Source organism: Saccostrea echinata, unplaced genomic scaffold (genome assembly GCF_033153115.1).
Source record: "Saccostrea echinata isolate AGI-Se365-2 ecotype Australia unplaced genomic scaffold, CSIRO_AGI_Sech_v1 ptg000064l, whole genome shotgun sequence".
Taxonomy (NCBI): Eukaryota; Metazoa; Mollusca; class Bivalvia; order Ostreida; family Ostreidae; genus Saccostrea; species Saccostrea echinata.
In genome coordinates this window covers 3,712,500-3,731,035 of record NW_026889813.1, presented here as the reverse complement: position 1 = coordinate 3,731,035, position 18,536 = coordinate 3,712,500, and positions in this window count along the sequence as shown.

Sequence of the window (18,536 nt, the reverse complement as noted above, 5' to 3'; positions counted from 1 at the left end):
TGCCACAAGAATTCATATGTTCTTCCCGAGGCGCTGATATACCCATCCGACAAATCTGCGATAAGCGACATGTATGATCAAGGAAATACCATGTGCATGTTTTTTTCATTGTGTACATAAATGTTATTCTTTCAAGGAAAAAAAGTTGTTTAGCATGGTGAAAGAATCAATAGCCAAGGGGTGGGGGGGGGGCAGTCTGAATATGGTGGGGGGGGGGGTAATTGACAAGCCAAAAAGATTATTGATAAAAATTTTGACAAGCTAAAAGAAAGAAATCCATACTCAAAAAACCCCTTAAAAGGTGGGGGAGGGGGGTAGTCTTTTTCTGAATGAAAACTTGGATATATTGAGGTGTGGGAAATTTACCTTACTGTAAAAAAAAAAAAAGGGGGAGGGGGTTGTTACCATCCTTTCATGAAAATTTAAAGTAATAAATTACTTCTAGAAAAAAGTACGAAAGCCTATTAGAATCAAACTACGTTAAAAAAATTTAAAAGGCGTTATAACACGAAAAAAGGCGAAATAACGTTATTACTCCTTTCCAAAATGTCAAATTTGAAATATTTTTTTCTCCTCTTGGAAAAAAGCAGGCAAACTATTTTCATAGGTATAATGAGCAATTAGCCTTCAACCAAATTTATGAAATCCAAACACCTTTGTAGAGATGTCTGGCATCAGACAAGGACTAAGTTGGTTTAACACTGAACATATTTTACACATTTAAAAATCTTTTTTTTTTCCTGCAAATCTAATTATAATCCGCCCCCAGAGTGGGCTAAGTAAGTCATGTATTGAAAAATAAAAGGCGTAATAACGCCTTTTGGAAAGGCGTAATAACGTCTTTTAAAAAGGCGTAATAACGCCTTTTGGAAAAGCATAATAACGCCTATTTAAAAAGGCGTAATAACGCCTTTTGGAAAAGCATAATAACGACTTTTGGAAAGGCGTAAAAATACCTTTTGGAAAGGCGTAATAATGCCTTTTAAAAAGGCGTTATAGCGCCTTTTAATTTTTTTTTACCGTAGTTTGATCCTAATAGGCTTTCGTAAAAAGTAGGGGTTAAAAGCAAGAAATTAATTCTAGGAAAAAGTCAGGAGAGCACCCCCTCCCCCGATACTTCCTGCCTGTACGTAAGGCATTTTCATCGGATATTAAACAAAGTGATTGTTCATCAAATTTACTGTACACAATATTTGTTTTTCTACCCCATTAACTTTCTCTTGCTGTCGGCATCGTAACACAGTTATCACACAATTACCACAAGAAATCAGAATAGATATTTAATTATTAAGAACATTTATTTTTTCTTTAATCTAAAAACTGAATTAGGGTGAAGTAATTGATTTTTAGATATTTTTTAATGAAAGCGTCTTATGGCGTGACCAGAATGGAAGTGATATTGTACGCAGAGAGCGGCGGGGGTCGGGGGGTGAGGGTGTTAGGCTCCAACTTTCAAAAATCAAAATTTTATTAATACATTACCAAACTACCATGATTTAACTACGCTTCAACCAATGTTTGGTGGGGGGGGGGGGTTAATCACCCTTTCAAATAACAGTTTCAATAGTGAAAGGTAAGGTTTGGAAATAATTGGGGGATGTTGGGTGCCCCCCCCCCATAACTAATGACTGCTGCTGAAGGGACAGAAGCTTCTGTGTTTTAACAGTTATTTCATTCATTTTCTGGCAAAATAAAAATTATGCCATTTAGTTTTTCTTTACAAAATAAAAGATGTAGGTATGTTTATTGTTTTAACACAAAGCTAATACTTTCATGGAAACTTACTGGATATGTAGTATCAAAAGCACGTAAACTATATATACTATAGTATATGCTAATTTTTAAATTATATACTAACAGATCATATCATTCAACGATGCGTTTGAACTTTAATTTCTCGAAGATCTTTTTATATAAAAATCAATGTATTAAAGAACAATTACAAATCAATGAATGATTTGGCAAAGGTTTAATAAAGGATTTCAAATTTTACTATAGAGTCATGATAATTGAAAATTCAAATCAAAACAGTATGACACAAAATAATTCAAAACACGAATATTTGTTGGATGGGAATGATTTTTTTTTTTTACGGATCTCTCTCCCTCTCTCCTTATTTATTTATTTGTTTGTTTGTTTGTTTGTTTGGTTGGTTTTTTTTTTTTTGGGGGGGGGGGATGGTGGGTGATGTATACGCACTTGCGTATTTGCATATTTTGGGCAGCTACGCGCCTGGAGCCTTCGGACGAAACAGAATGGGTTGAGAAGAATAATCATATTCATGTACTTTCCTTGGTTGGCTCAAACATGTAGAGCCTATTCTTAACTGAAAGATCTACCTCTGGTATATCAACATCTCCATTCCCTAAAATTTGCCAATTTTAAGATAATCGAGAGCACTATATTATATTTATATTACTTGCACTATATTTATATTACTAGATATTATCAGTTTCTGATGTAGATTGTCTCTTATGACGTCACAAAAAGGGTAAGTAACTCTATTGATAAACGTTATTTTTAGCGATTTTTAATCAGGTAAATAAAGAAAACAACAAGGTTTAAAATTTAACGAATATTGTGATTCCTTCTTTTTAACTATTATTTACAAAATACATGTATATCATTTACAAGTGTTTCTATTTCCTATGAATTTGACCTTTAAGTATGGGGTTAATAATTGTGTTTTTAACGAATCTTCAGAGGTTAACAAGAGAAAATTTCTCGAATACAAAATTTAGAATTTGTTCAAATACTGTGACAAATTTAAATTGAACCAATACTAAATTTGGGAGAAGACACTAGTATCTAAAAATGGGAAACAACGCAATGCAATTTATTGATGAATGGATAAAGCAATTACGTAATTCACCAAAGTGTTGAAATTAAAGAGATTTTAATACTGATTTTGGCTTTGAAAAGTATTTTTATGAATTACCTATTGATCTCATGTATACATTTTGTAAATTTAGATGAAGTAAACATTGACTCCCAATTGAGACAGGTAGTTTTTTGCTTGTTTTTTTTTAAATAGAACTGAAAGAATTTTAAATCTTTGCAATGAAGAAAACAAACAAACAAGCAATGAAGAAGAACTGGATAATGAGTTTCATTATTATGGAAGGGAATTGCCGCCAAAAGTCTATTTATCTTGCTTTTATTCTTATTCTGCTTACTTCTTCCTTCTTTGTTATTATTGTAACTATATGTCACTTTATCATTTTCATATTCATCTTTATTACATTTCACTTTGAACTTTTTTCATTCTTCATTTTGTCCTTACTTCTATATTGCTTTATTCTTGTAAATACGGACTTTTTTCTTTTAAATTGATACAGTTTCTTAAATAAATAATTATGATCATCTCTATTACAAATGTTAATTCAGTCACGCAAACCATGAAGCGCATTCAACGAAGACGAATACTAGTAGTGTGAATTTAATGCGGCATTATAACACTAGGTGGCAGGGTGTTCGCTGCGAGTGTTGGTAAAATTAGGTACGCAAACCCGGGCCGGGGTTACTCGAAATTTTCCAATTTTCTGCCTTAATTTTTTATCAATCGAACCCAAATTTTCAAATGATGTATGTTATAGGTTCGTGGGTGTACCCGGTGTCGTTCCCCCTGAAGGCTGGCTAGATGGTAAGATTTTCCCCGGAAGACTAGCTATATAGTGAGACTTCTCCAGGGGAAGTCTCACTATATAGCCAGTCTTCCGGGGGAAGTCTCACTATATAGTCAGTATTCACCCTTCGTAGCGAAACTTCCCCCTTTAATTTAGTTTCCGAATATTTTTTTTATTGTAAAACAATGTTTTTATACTAACGACTTCAGTGTTTGGATAAAAGTTATCCGTCCTATATGAATGAATAAATGAATATATGAATAAATAATTAAAACATTTTAATACTGATTTTTATAATTAAACATCTTAGCCATGCAGGTAAACATAGGTAAACTGCACGTTTCTATGGGTAATGACCTCTTTACTGTTAAACTAATTATGTCTTTTTTCTTTTGATAAGAATCGTCTCGGAACAATACAATAATCTGCTGTGCACGATAATTTTTTTAATGCGCACTTTTATATTGACTCATTTGAAACTATGCATCTTTATATATATATATATATATATATATATATATATATATATATATATATATATATATATATATATATATATATATAAGATCATTACCTAAATATGCAATATATACATCGTCGATGTAAATAAAATCCAAACCAAACACGGAAGGGGAAGTCTCACTATGGTCGTTTAGGGCGGAAGGCTCACTTTATAGTCATTGTCCCCCCTCCCTCGCGGAGGGGAAGTCTCACTATATAGCCAGACTTCCTGGGGGAATACTCACTATGGGGGAAGTCTCACTATATGACACCGGTAGCGGGGGGGGGGGGGGGGGGGGGGCTGGCCACCAAACATTTTTCTAGCCATAACATTTAGTTACTAACAATGTTCAATGAAAGTTTGGTTGCCCCCTCCCACTTTTTGTTGCAGTTTAGTCAAATAAGGGCCATGTACGTAGTGATGTATGAGTAAAATTTGGTACTGAAAGAAGTTGGACCCCCCTCCACCCCCCACCCTCAATAGAATTTTCGAGTTTGAAGAATTTTCCTCTTTTTTTGTTTGTTTGTTTGTTTTACTTGTCAAGATTTTTAGGTAAGTTATTTTTTTTCTCTGGCTGCCCCTTTCAAAAACAATGCTACATCTCTAAGTTTTATCTGTATTCGCTGTAAAAATTGCCAATATTCATATTCATGTATTTATATTTTGAAAATCTCAATATTTTAGATTATTTTTGGCGATTTTTGATTTCCAATTTGCTAAGATGGGTAGGCAATATCAAGCCGACATTTTACGTATTTTTTGCCAAACGAGACATTGACAAAATATTTTTTGAGTTATTCTGATGTCAAACACTGTGTGCTTACCAGAGATATTTATTTCTTTATTGAAAAGTGCTATTTCTATACAAAAAAATAATATATATTTTCATAAAAAACCGGGGGAAGTCTCTAGTATGCCCTAGTCTAGCCTGGTTCCGGCGACGCCTACCCATGACGTTCCGCACTTCTTTGCAGAGCATTATGGGTTGGCCGAAACCAGACTAGCCCCGGTCCCCAGAATCACGCGACTGCGCATGAACAGTTATTATCCTGAAATGAAGAAATGTCAGTTCAGTGGAAGAATATATAGGGGTCCCGAAAAACAACTCAATTTATAAGGGTATTCTAGTAATCAACAAAATATTTAATATTTTTTATATCAATAAAACTGAAATTCAATAATCCAACAAATAACTTGAATAGAGTTATATTTTTCAGGTGACAGAAAATACACAATTATTTTGGAGTTTTCATCATTGGTCCGGTTTTAATGACCCAGATTTTCTTAAAACGTGTTATTTAAAGCAACAAAAGCACATTTGAAAGAAGAAATGCTTATAAATAGTTAAAATATAATGTTCAACATCAGAATAATTTATAAATTTTTTAGCTTTTTGTCAAAAAAAAAAACAAAACAAAAAACACTAAAAATGTCAGCTTGATACTGCCTTCCCATTTTACCAACTTGGAAATCAAATAACTTCGAGAAAATCTAAAATATTGAGCATTTCGGGGCAATATTACAGCGTATACAAATAAACCTATAACTAACATAACTTGAAAATTTGGGTTCGATTGATAAAGTATTAATAGGAAATTGGAAAATTTCGAGTAACCCCGGCCCGGGTTTGCGTACCTAATTTTACCAACACTCGCAGCGAACACCCTGCCACCTAGCGTTATAATGCCGCATTAAATTCACACTACTAGTATTCGTCTTCGTTGAATGCGCTTCATGGTTTGCGTGACTGAATTAACATTTGTAATAGAGATGATCATAATTATTTATTTAAGAAACTGTATCAATTTAAAAGGAAAAAGTCCGTATTTACAAGAATAAAGCAATATAGAAGTAAGGACAAAATGAAGAATGAAAAAAGTTCAAAGTGAAATGTAATAAAGATGAATATGAAAATAATAAAGTGACATATAGTTACAATAATAACAAAGAAGGAAGAAGTAAGCAGAATAAGAATAAAAGCAAGATAAATAGACTTTTGGCGGTAATTCCCTTCCATACATTATTTGTTCAATTGTGATTACCTTGAGCAAGAAAAGTGTAAATTTAATCCCATGATTCATGCAAGAAAAGGAAAAAAAAGTTTGTTTGTTTTTTTTTTTAATTTCCTGAATACACAGGATAAGTACATGAATATTCTTATTGGGTAAAGTAAAATGTGGCAAAACTGTTATGTCTAAACCAATGAAATACATGTATAACTTTTATATTATCTTCCAACACCTGTGAACTCTTCTATAAATTCCTGTATAAACTTATTTTTATAATGTTTGTACTCTTAGGTCTCTTGTGAGAGCTTGAGTTAAATAAGTTTTCAAAGTACCTGAGAATTGTAATCTTTTTGGGAACAATTTTAACTTTATGTTTCTAAATATGATTGGTGACATATTTCAAGTCTTTGAAGCGAATCGATCGAAAGTTAGTAGATCAAACAATTGGCATTCTGAAAGTTTCAGATTTTCTTCACATTACCATTAAATATACATCTGTGTCGGAAATACCTATTTTGATTTCTATATATTAACAGGTCCGTAGGGAAAAAGGGGGGGGGGGGGGTCCCATACATTGGCGTATATTCCTTTTAGGCTAGAGTGAAGTCACAGGTTTAACCTGAGGTGCAAAGTGTGGGTAGGCAAGGAGCTCCCTCTCGATAGTTGGGGGGGGGGGGTTTCAAAGGGAGCATTTTTGCAAACCCAGACATCTACAATTTTTATTTGACCTGTTAAAATAATATTGTAGGCGATATGAAGACCATTTACCAAAACTGAGAACTCTTAACTTATCCTTTTACTCTGCTTAGAAAATATGGAAACTTCCTTACTGAATAATCAAAATTCGAACAATACGTTTAATTTCCTACTAATCAAATATATTTCAAGTTATCAATTTCATTTCCTGCACTTATGCTTTCGATGGAATTTTCTGATACAGACTTAGTATTTTAAAATAACACTTGAACTTTGGCTTAAAAAATTCCAGCTATGGGAATAGTTTTGCCCCTTAATATAAAGCAAAGCTGTAAACATAATCGGATAAGTATAAAAGTGTGGATTGCTAAGAATGCCTTTTTGGCATTTGCAACAAAATAAAATTTATAGGTGCGATTTATTTTCATCTCCCCGCCCCTTTATTCAACCAAATTTTTATCCCTGAAAAAATTATGTGTAGGCTACAGCCTTTTTGCCTATATGGAATATACGCAACTGCCTTATAATTTGCAAGTATTCATTATCAAGGAATTTGTGTTACATCCCCCTTTTGATATTGCTTCATTCGGCCCGGGGTTCATGTAAATATGCTACATGTTTTTTATATCACATACATGTATACCACTTACTCTTAAAAAATGATTATTTTATTAGTTACTTCACATCAAAACAGCCACAAAGTCTTTAAACTTTTTTGCAAATGTATGCATACTTTTTCTTTTTTTTCTTGCGAGAATTTTTAATGAAATATTAACTACATGTATATATTTGAGTTGTCTTTCTTATTATCTGTTCTACTCAGCTGGAAGGAGACTCCTAGGTAACGTTCATTCTGTGAGAGGAAAGAACTGTACATGTTGGAGTGCCGTAAGGCTCACAGAATGGACAGTTTGAAGCCTGTTACCTACTTAAAACATTTACTCTATTGTATTTATAATGTATTCACTTAGAATTATATTGTTTCTCCTTTTCAAGTAAACATCCATTGTATTTAGTTAAACATTCGAGTTACCGGGTACAGGGGTTGTTTACATTAGAAAATAATAGCATTCATTGTATTTGTTAACTTACTGGACAGTTACAGGTAAGTGCTTTTCTAATTGAATAAAGAATATTAAATACAAGGCTTGAGATTCTAACGCCATTTTCTTTTGATTGTGAATGTTGAAAGTATTACTTCTGAGGAAGAAAACATTTTTTCGATGTAAAACAAATTCGCATATGATGAGCAATCTAATAATATTACAGATGTCATTCTAAGTGATATTTTGGATTTTGAGATGAAGATTGTCAAGATAATAAACTTGTAATTGAAACAAGAATGCATGTCCGTGTCTCTATAAAAAGCTAATCTAAGAAAACGGAGCAGAAATCTAATTAGGCATTGACTGTGTTCTTCAACTAACAGAGAGATGGAAGTGTCCAACGTTGATGCTTTCATGCATACGAACAATTTCTAAAAATTTCCATGTGGAGCATTCTCTTGCTTATCGAATCAGCTGGGAGATATAAACCCCATATCCAGGTGATAAAGATACATTGCTACATACGCAAGGGAAGTTGACTATAGAAAAGTTGAAGTCACCACGTTTATCATAAAGTTTTGTTGTTAGTAGCCTGTTACCATTAACGTCTTTTTCTAGTAAAATAACCAAATATGAAACAGATGTGTCAGACTCTGTGGTATCTTTTATTTTAAGTTCACTGGGATATATCGGTTCGACATATGAATGGAAGTAGCTATTGATAATTGATAATAAGTCATCAATATATCTAAATGTCGAGTTGAAGGCCAAAGAAAGTCTTCTTCTTCTCATGCATAAGTTTTTAAGAAATTCTGCTTCATGTGACTACAAAAATAGGTCTGCTAATAACGGGGCGTAATTGGTACCCATGGAAATTCCGACAGATTGTTGGAAGACTTGATCTCTAAAACTACATAGATATTGCCAATCAGAAACTCAAGCATAATTCTTCATATCTACTTTTTAACATCTACAGAGGACTTTTGTGTACAATGAAATTTTTTTAACAAAATAATTATGCAAAATAATTTTCTGATTCACTTACTAGGATTTTCGCTATTTGTAGTTCTCCCCCATTTAATCTCTTAAAAATTTCCTGATTTCCTAGCAACTTTAAATTCAATTGTATTGACGGTAAAGTACAGGAATGTGTTAAATATGACATTGCAGTAACGTACAAGTACATGTATAACGAATCCTTACTATCGATGTCAGTAACAGTGTAGGCGGTACTCGAATGACGTAGAAATACAAAATATACAAAAAAATAAATGGAGCAATACTTGTTGATATTTCTCATGAATTGCATTAATTTTGCTTAATGATTCTCAATCGGTAGAGCGCTCGCTCCGTGATCGGAAGGTCGTGTGTTCGAATCACTGCCGCGACTGACCTAAGTCAATAAAAATAGCTAGATAGCAACTGTTACTTCGCCAAGCGCTCGGCACTTTGAAGTGAAAGTTGCGGGTCTTTCGGATGAGACCTTAAAAACCGAGGCCCCGAGTCACGGTAGAAAAATATTTTTGCGAATGCAATGCACGCGCAAATTTGCTAAAAAATCGTCTACAGTAAAAAATTCCAGATTTACGGTATAAATTTCCTAATTTTAAAATGTGTCTTCAATATTAAGGCACATTTTGTTTTCAGAAAGCACAGATTGCAAACTTGCCTATATACCAAATTTACATGTTATATACACTATGGCATCAGATACATCTTGTGTGAAAATCAGTTTGTGTTCTTTGTTCTCGAAGTGAATAGTACATGTATCTCAATTTTGAAGAAATTCCATCGGAATTGAGGTAATTTGGTAAAATGTTCTAATTTGTCACCCTTTTGAGGTCTATTTGAAAACTTGTCTGAAATAAATCAATGTTGGTTTTAAAGCAATCATTAATTAAAGTTCTTAATGACAAAGTATCACAATTTTAATTGTTTTTTTTTAATATACGGTATCAAATCAGTTGCAAAATTCGGCTAATAACATACCATATGTCCTTTAGTTGCAATTTGCAACCTTGTAAGCTATAACCGTATTGGAAGGAAAAACAATGTGACATACATCAACTATTAAGTTAAGGGTCAAATATGGTTATTAATTCAACATATGATTAAAAAGAAATATGAAAATAGAAAATGATAATGACAATGAGTAGGTCATCCAAAACGGCAGCACTGGCAGATATAATCCAGCCATTAACCGGTTTTGCATGATTGCAATCCAACAAATACTGAAGGACTTGTCGCATGCCCTTAAAAATCGGTATTTTATGAAAAATATTATCTACGACCTTGTTTATTAAAATACCGAACACAATAAGCTATGTTGTAAGCATATTTTAAGAGAAATTTAGAGTTGAAATTCAAATATTAATACGGCGATATGTATATTTCATCGGATTTCGTCGCCATACTGCTGTGACGTGGTAGGCGACAATTCAGTTATAGAGAGATGAGGATCTGCATACTTTTTACGGAGTTATCAACGACAAATACAACATACGTATGAAAAGTGCTGGAAAAAATAATTCCTTACGTGCTCTTCAATTACTGTAGAAATATGAACTAGCTCTAATTTAAGGTATAACATTGATAAATAGATGAAGTTATAAATATACATGTATTACATGTCTTACCTGACTACTGTGTGGTGCACAAGGTGCAGTCATGTTAATAAGAAAATAAAACAGAAATATACATGTATATTAATGCGTGAAGAAACTTGCTATTTACAGCTAGTAGAGCTTGTCCATTTTAATCGTATAGTCTATGATTATAGAAGTACGGGCAGATATAATATAGCTATTAACCGGTTTTACATTGCAATCCAACAGATATTGAAGAATTTGTCGCATGTCCTTAAAAAATTGTAATTTTATGAGAAATATTATCTACGACCTTGTTCATTAAAATATCGAACAAAATAAACTTTGTTGTAAGCATATATTAAGAGAAATGTAAAGTTGAAAGTCAAATATTAATACGGCGATATGCATATTTCAATCGGATGCCCCCGACCCCCTCCGATTTTAACGATCAATCAGTTGCTTATTTACATTTACATTATAATTTGATTAAGTTCATTAAATTAAATAAATGAACAAAGTTTTAATACGTGTTATACGACGACAAATCAAATTGTATTATGAAAGCGAATTTCTTTCGTATTCGCCGCGTCTTCCTCGCTATCGTCGCTGTTAATAGATTATTTTACCATATTTACAGATTTTGCAGGTTTTCTCATGCTAGCAATTCAAACGTATACAGTTACGCTGGACATCCAACCTCATGTCGACAAAATCAGTGATATGGCAATCCATAACGCACAGCACCTGTGTTTGTACTGCGTACATTTTAGTAAGGTTAGCGAAAACAGCTGATCAGACATTGCCATCTTTGACGTCACGTGAACGCTATCTAATTGACTGGATTTATTTGACTCAATAAATGTTTAATTACAGCAGTATATCGGCAGCAAAAACACAAAATTTATAAACTTTGATCATGAGGAAAGCAATACGCATGGTAATTGAGAAACAAAGTAATTGAGAAACGTGCAACACTTATTCCTTTAAATAACAGGTTCAATAAATCAAAAGTTATGAAGATTTAACATTTGATTTTTTTTTTTACTAATACGCATTGATTTTAACGACAAAATCATTAAGAAGTGGCAACGGAGTGAGCAAAACGTGATACATGTAATATAAAATCTCCGCAGCGTAAAAAGCTTTGCCCAGATACTTTGCGAGGCCGGGATGGTACGCAGAAATCTTGTATTTGATTTAAACAATATTTATTCAGAATACTAAATAGATTGGGCAACAGGTAAACAATACCTATAAATACCCTCTCTATACATTTCTCTTGTATTTTAGAACATATTACTTTAAAAGAATCACAGACAACAGATTTTTAAACCTGTTACAGAACTGTTTCAATTTCAACTTTATTTAATGTGTGTGTCCTTTAGTATTGGATTACCATTTAATTGTTGTGACATAGTGAAATTTTTTTTACTGTTATAAGTACATTTAGCGTTCAATTTCTATGCCTAATCCTATTTCATGTTTCTTATAAATTATAATGCTGCAAGTACAGCAGCAATGAAAATATTGACAGAATAGCCAATTTAACCAAAGCCAACCTTTGCTGCTTTCAGAAACCGAGAGGTATTTCTAAGTACTATCCCTCATTTTGAAAATGATTATTTATATATATGATAGCATATGGACATTTTTCTTTCTAAAAGATATTATACAATTATGGACTCTTTCGGTGGTGAATATGGTTTGTTATTCACCAGAAAAATATCAATATTGACCGAGGCGAAGCCTTTTCAAAAAAGGTTTGACTCTTTAAAAAAAAAATTTTACAAAAAAATACAAATTATACATTTTTTTTTTTTTTTTTGCTCTGAAAAAATCCCATATTGCCTTTTCCCTGAAAGCAAATTCCATAATGTATTTGTTATGCGAATTATTTACTTGGAGTGATTTATGCTCAAAAGACCAGTGTAACATTGGGGTTATTTCTGACTTTAATTAATATCATATTGTTATCATTAAAATCCACAGTTAATTTAAACATTCTTTCAAGATACACAGTGTTTTCGAAAATTAATCATAAGGGAGGCAGAATATGAACTGCTGATTTCATAAAACCTGGACAGTAATAAATCATAGAATTGCTAGCTGGAAGTAATTAAAAGTTAAATTGGTGGCTACCAGTTTTTTGTTTACATGTACGATAATATCTTAATATAGACCATGATTGAGTAAATGTACAAAAAATTAAAACAATGCACACTATTTACTGAACATTATAGGTGTAAATACTTTGTATATGCAAGTCGCACGGGCCAGTCTGACGTAACGCTTTTTAATATATTCGATCAGTACATATTATCTATTCAAGATATATTACTAAAGTCAGGTACTCTTCACACAATTGCTCCAAAGAAAATAGTTCCATTCATGATCAGCAGATACAACATTACAACAAATTTTAAGAATAATGATGAATATCTAATACGTTAAAGAAAACAAAATTATCGTGAAAAGATTTTAAGAAAATCACTTTTTCCCCAGAAAAGCAAAGAAAAAGTTTTCGTATTCCTACGCTCGCTGCCTCCTCAGTCTTTTTCACGAAATATATAGGTCATACTTCGATTGATAATGATAAATCTTTTCACCAATTATATTACTGTCATGATTATTGTTCGTTAATTGCCGTGTATTTTCTCTTGAGTTAGAATATTAATCATTAACTGTTTGTTTGTTTTTTCCCCTCTTTTTTAAGCAACGGAATGGTTATTATTGTTAAACACCTGCAATCGTAACTTCTCGGCAAAGCAACGTGATTTTCCAAGCTCGTCGGTAAGGATCTTCGAACGTGTGTAGACCTAGGCTATTTGATCTTGCAAGCACAGGTGTGTGCACCGTTCGCTAGTGACGCTTAAATCATGTAGACTGGGTATCAGTATTTGCTACGGACATGAAGAAATTTAGAACTATACACCAGTTTCATAACAAATGCAGGTTTTTTACTCAAGCCTTAGACTGGGCTAGAAGGACTGAGTTATCTAAAACGATGGTAGGTCATCGATTTACTCAGTTTTTAATCAAGAAAATATACTATTTTTGTAAATAAAAACATTTCTTGAAACAAAATGAAGTTTTCAAAACGTCTGTATCTTCAAAATCTATATTAAGTGTTAAATGTCGGATTCTATTCTATGACGAAGGACTATTCAGTATTGCTCCACAGCCGCAACCAATCTCGCGATTTCCTTTGCGTTTAAACAACGGCCGTGACACCGTCAATGCATCTCTGGACGAGTTCATTGATTACTCTAAAAGGTGACAGGTTGACCCATCTTTAACATCTGCCTATACTTTGAGTGATAGTACTTTAATAGCACAAAATTAAAATATAAATTAAAATCTATCCTTGATAGATCTATAGTTTTGCTATTTAAAAAAAAAAATTGGGCTATCTTTGATAATCCATAACGGCTTGAATTTTTTTCACAGAAGATTCTATCATTGGAAAGTTAGATGCATGTAGCACAGGCCCATAGTACGCGGGATTTTTTCGGAGCCCCCCCCCCCTCCCTTTCACTTTGAAAACGTTGCTATGCCTGTAACATGCTATTTGGATTATGAGTGAGGTGTTAAATACATTTTTAAAATTATACGATTAATTATATTTAGTCTATGTTCTATGTGAAATTAAACCTATTTTTTATGCATGTGCAACTTTGTGATAAAGTCACCACAAGCATGTAACGATATATATATATATATATATATATATATATATATATATATATATATATATATATATATATATATATATATATATATATATATATATACATACAGGTTGTTTCCTAGTACATGCATATTTTATTCAACAAAAGATGTTGAAACTCAGTAGCCTAAATAATATGTCATTTTAGGATATTTATGGCACTTTTATAGTTGACTTTCTACAGCTTGAGTATCTCTGACGTTTTGTCAGTACATGTAAATACTTGTTTTTTATTAGAAATCATCTGAGCACAATGAAAATGCGAATAAATTAAAAGTCGAATATCTTGGATATGGGGTAACCCATATCTTTTCTTGTTTCATGATAACGTCAGAAATATGAATTTTGAATTTTTATCGCATGTTCATAGATGCACGCTGTTTTTCTTTATTATGCTACATTGCCAAATGTGTGCAATAATATTTATGTATAGATTATAATTAATTTAAATTTTAAAATTCAAAACAATACACAATAATTTACGAGCGTCATTAATATTAACACTTCGCAAACACAGGATGCACAGCCTAGCCCGACGGCGCTATATTTATAACAACGTCATGAATAGGAATACATGTATATCCTATTTTCATCAAATAACAGTAGTTTTCCACTTCTTGTAGTGTCTCCGAAATTTTACACACCGTTGAAAAATCGTATACACCAATTACAAATCACTAGACTAAATATTTTCCAATAAATTTAAGTTGTTTGAATAAATATTTCGTTTTTGACGACGTTTCAACCATATTAACCATAATTGTATGATTGGACGCTGTCCCGTTCTGATGGCTGACGTCGCTTTTTCTGTCAATTTTTGAAACATACTTCTTGCGGTTTTCACTTAATATTTTCATTGTCTATTTAGTAAGCAATACTAAAGATATCAGAAAATAGCGATAACCGCTTTATTTGTGATATATTAAATTTTTATTCAGCTTTGACGCGTTTTAAAAAGAAAATAATCATTTCAATCAGATCACTTTATTTAAAAGTTCATGGCATTTTAACCCTGGTCCGTGCGCACTATCGGCGACCTTTAATGACCGAGATTTTTACAAAAATATTAAGTTCAAACAATAAAAACCAAACTATTCCGACTTGGATTTTCATGACTAATATTTTGGTATACAATAAGCATATCTTGAACCATTCATTTTGACAAAAACGCCATTGTTCACGAACTTTTTGGACAACCCTCGTACATATGGTGTTTATATTTCCATACTAATTGGTAAGCAAAAGCATATCCTGAGTACAATCAATGTTTGAACCAAGGTTTGCAAGGTTTTCTGCAATCTCATCCGATCATCGTCAACATTTCGCGAATTCTCATTATATTGACCTTGTTTACAAAAACAACCAGTCGTTGGGTTGTATTTTAACTGGAGTTAAAATACCAATACCAATATGTAAGATCATTGTCTGGATACTTTTTTTAACACCAGTTTACTCCGTTCATCTGATCATTTTAGGGGGTCCACGGCGGGTGTGACCTGTCGATAGGGGATCCATACTCCGTTTAGGCATCTGATCACAACTTCGGTGTTTCCAAATGTCTGTAATTTATTACTTTGATCTCTATTATCCTCAACATTTTATTATTTAAGTTGGAATGTACATCCCAAAGTTATCCCTGGGGAAAAAAACCTTGCATAAGCTTTATTTTAGGAAGTTTGCATTTTACTTGGCTTAATTTTATTTGCCCTATTATTAAGCTGATGAAAAAAGGCTAGAAAGAAAAATCTAATACATTTCTTTTAAATCTTTTAACAACTGACAAAAAATCGCATTGATCAAAGATAAGAGGCTCAATTTTATCACGTGAAGTAAGTAATTCTATCGGGACATCTAAATTGTTTTTTATATCTTGATTTCTACAAAATGATTGTTACACAAGACGAAGGTGTTCCCTGATGGCAAGTAAGGTCACCTGGCCAAGGTTGAGTTATAGTGCTTTTAATGAATGAAGCGATAGGAGGATAAGGTGCCACTTAAACCCTATTTTTTTTCTATTACATCATTCTGTACTTAGCAAAGGATATTCAAAATCAAGTGTTTATAAGATTCATAGAAATGATTTTTTTGAGAATTCGGGCACATTCTTTATGAGGTTGTCGTTTTGTTTAAAATGCAATTTGTTTATTTAAAAAGTCAGTTCTCTTCTTGCAGTCAACCTTCGAAGGAAAGTAATTGTTTATTCAAAGAACGTATGTATCATGGCTACTGAAAGTTTCTCATATTTTTAACATTCCATTCCTGATAATATTCGGGGCACTTGGATAAAAATTTGCATTTTCAATAGAGTAACACATACACTTGAATCATCATTGTGTATCTTATGTATCACTGTTATAAAGATGTTATTTATAAAGTTAAGTGATATATTTATGTACATTAAATTTTGTTAAGTTGAACATAGGAGTACGCATCGCCATCAGCCCAATACCTGCATTCTTAAAACTTTTATTTATACTAACATCGAAGAGTTTTGAAAATGTCCTAAATCTCTTTGTGCAAGAATATATTATCTGTACAGAATGTTGCAAAATTATAATGATTTTTACTGAAAACATTTGTGTACATCTTCCCCTTTACGTAACCTTTTATTTTAAAGAGAAAGGTTTCCGAATGCACTCGAACAATATGTTCGATAAAATGACTATTTCAGTGCCCTAAATTGATTTTTTATTGCAAATTCTAGTATAATCTTTTGTTTGTGATGTTTTCTATTTGTGTATTGCTCATGCAGATTATAAAAAAAATTCTGAAGTCGGATCTTCTAAAAGAAATTTAAAATTCTCAAACAAATCGTCTTAAATGGAGGACGATTTTGTTTATTGAAATGAAAAGCGATGTGCGTCAAACTATAAAAAATAAAGAAAAGAATAACAATGAAGATTTATTCAAACCCATTATTTTCCTGCTTTTTTTTTTTTTTTTTAGAAAAACAAAGAGTTTATGATTATTGAGTTTCTTTCCTTACAGATCTGGACCATATGATCTACGTTTCACTCTTAACTGAATTCGGTTTGGCTTTATATTTATCCTTATTGAAGTCTACCGTCGTCAATTAACTTCTATGCATTATGATCATTATTGGTCTTTCATATACTGTTTAAGACGAGTCTTTAGAAAAGTTCAATAAAATTTGGTGAGTAAACATTAATTCTGAATACATCAGCCTTAACTGATATTGGTTGTAGAAGATTCACATATATTTGAAATGCTAGAAGATAGTGACATTAGAAAATCGGGAATTATATTTAAATTAAAGAAATTTTTCATTTTAGAGCTTTGATCATTTTTTGCTGGGAGGTTAGGGGATTTTTGTTTAAATCCTTTATAATACAAAATAAAGAATTCAATTTTGATTTTGCACAGCATAATAATGACTTTGAACGAATCTGACAACTTTTAGTCCTATGCTCATGATGAAAATTTTTAGTTTTGTGTAAAAAGTAGGACTCTTTGGCCCAATCTCAACCCTCAAGACAAATAATACGTTATAATTCTTGAATCTACAATATAAACAAGCTTGCAATAAAATGTGAAAATGACGTCAATATGTAGATGACATGTAACAAACGGTTGACTCAGTCGAACTCGAGCAAGGAACAGCTGTAAAGTTTTACGTAAAACTTGGAAAATCCTTTGCAGTAATTTATGACGATTTGTACAAGGTTTGAAATAACAATGGACTTGGAAAAGTTCAATTAGTAATTGGATGTATTGTTTTAGTGAAGGAAGAGAGATGGATAAAAATGACGTTCATTCTTGATGACCGGTGAAAGTGAATTGGGAAAGAGTTTTTTTCCTTAATTGAACAATTTGTAATAATAGATGACTGAGTAACAGTTAGAAAAATTGTTCAATATATTAACAATACAACATTCCTTCTTATATAATACTTGTAACAATGTCTAAAAAAAAAATCACATATTCTTAAAATGTTGTTGTTTAATTTATTTATTTAAGTTTATTTTCATTCAAAAGATGATTGTCGTGTTTTCACTTTCTAAATGATACTATTTGTCATTGTTTGTAGGCTGCAGAAGGATTCCTCTACAATTTTATGCTATCATTTTTTTTTTTAAATCCAATTTATATAATTCAGAATGATTTTAGTGGACTGAAATTCATTTTCTCAGTTTACACATACTGTGTAAACCATTTTTTAGGTACGATTTCTTTGATGGTGTATTCAGATTTTTAATTGGATGCTAAATTAAAAATATAATTTTTTCAGTGGTGATGGCATGCCATTATTTTGGATAAAATAATGCGAGAAAAATAATCGTGCATTACATACTCGTGTGGGATAGTGAAATTCCATCTCGGG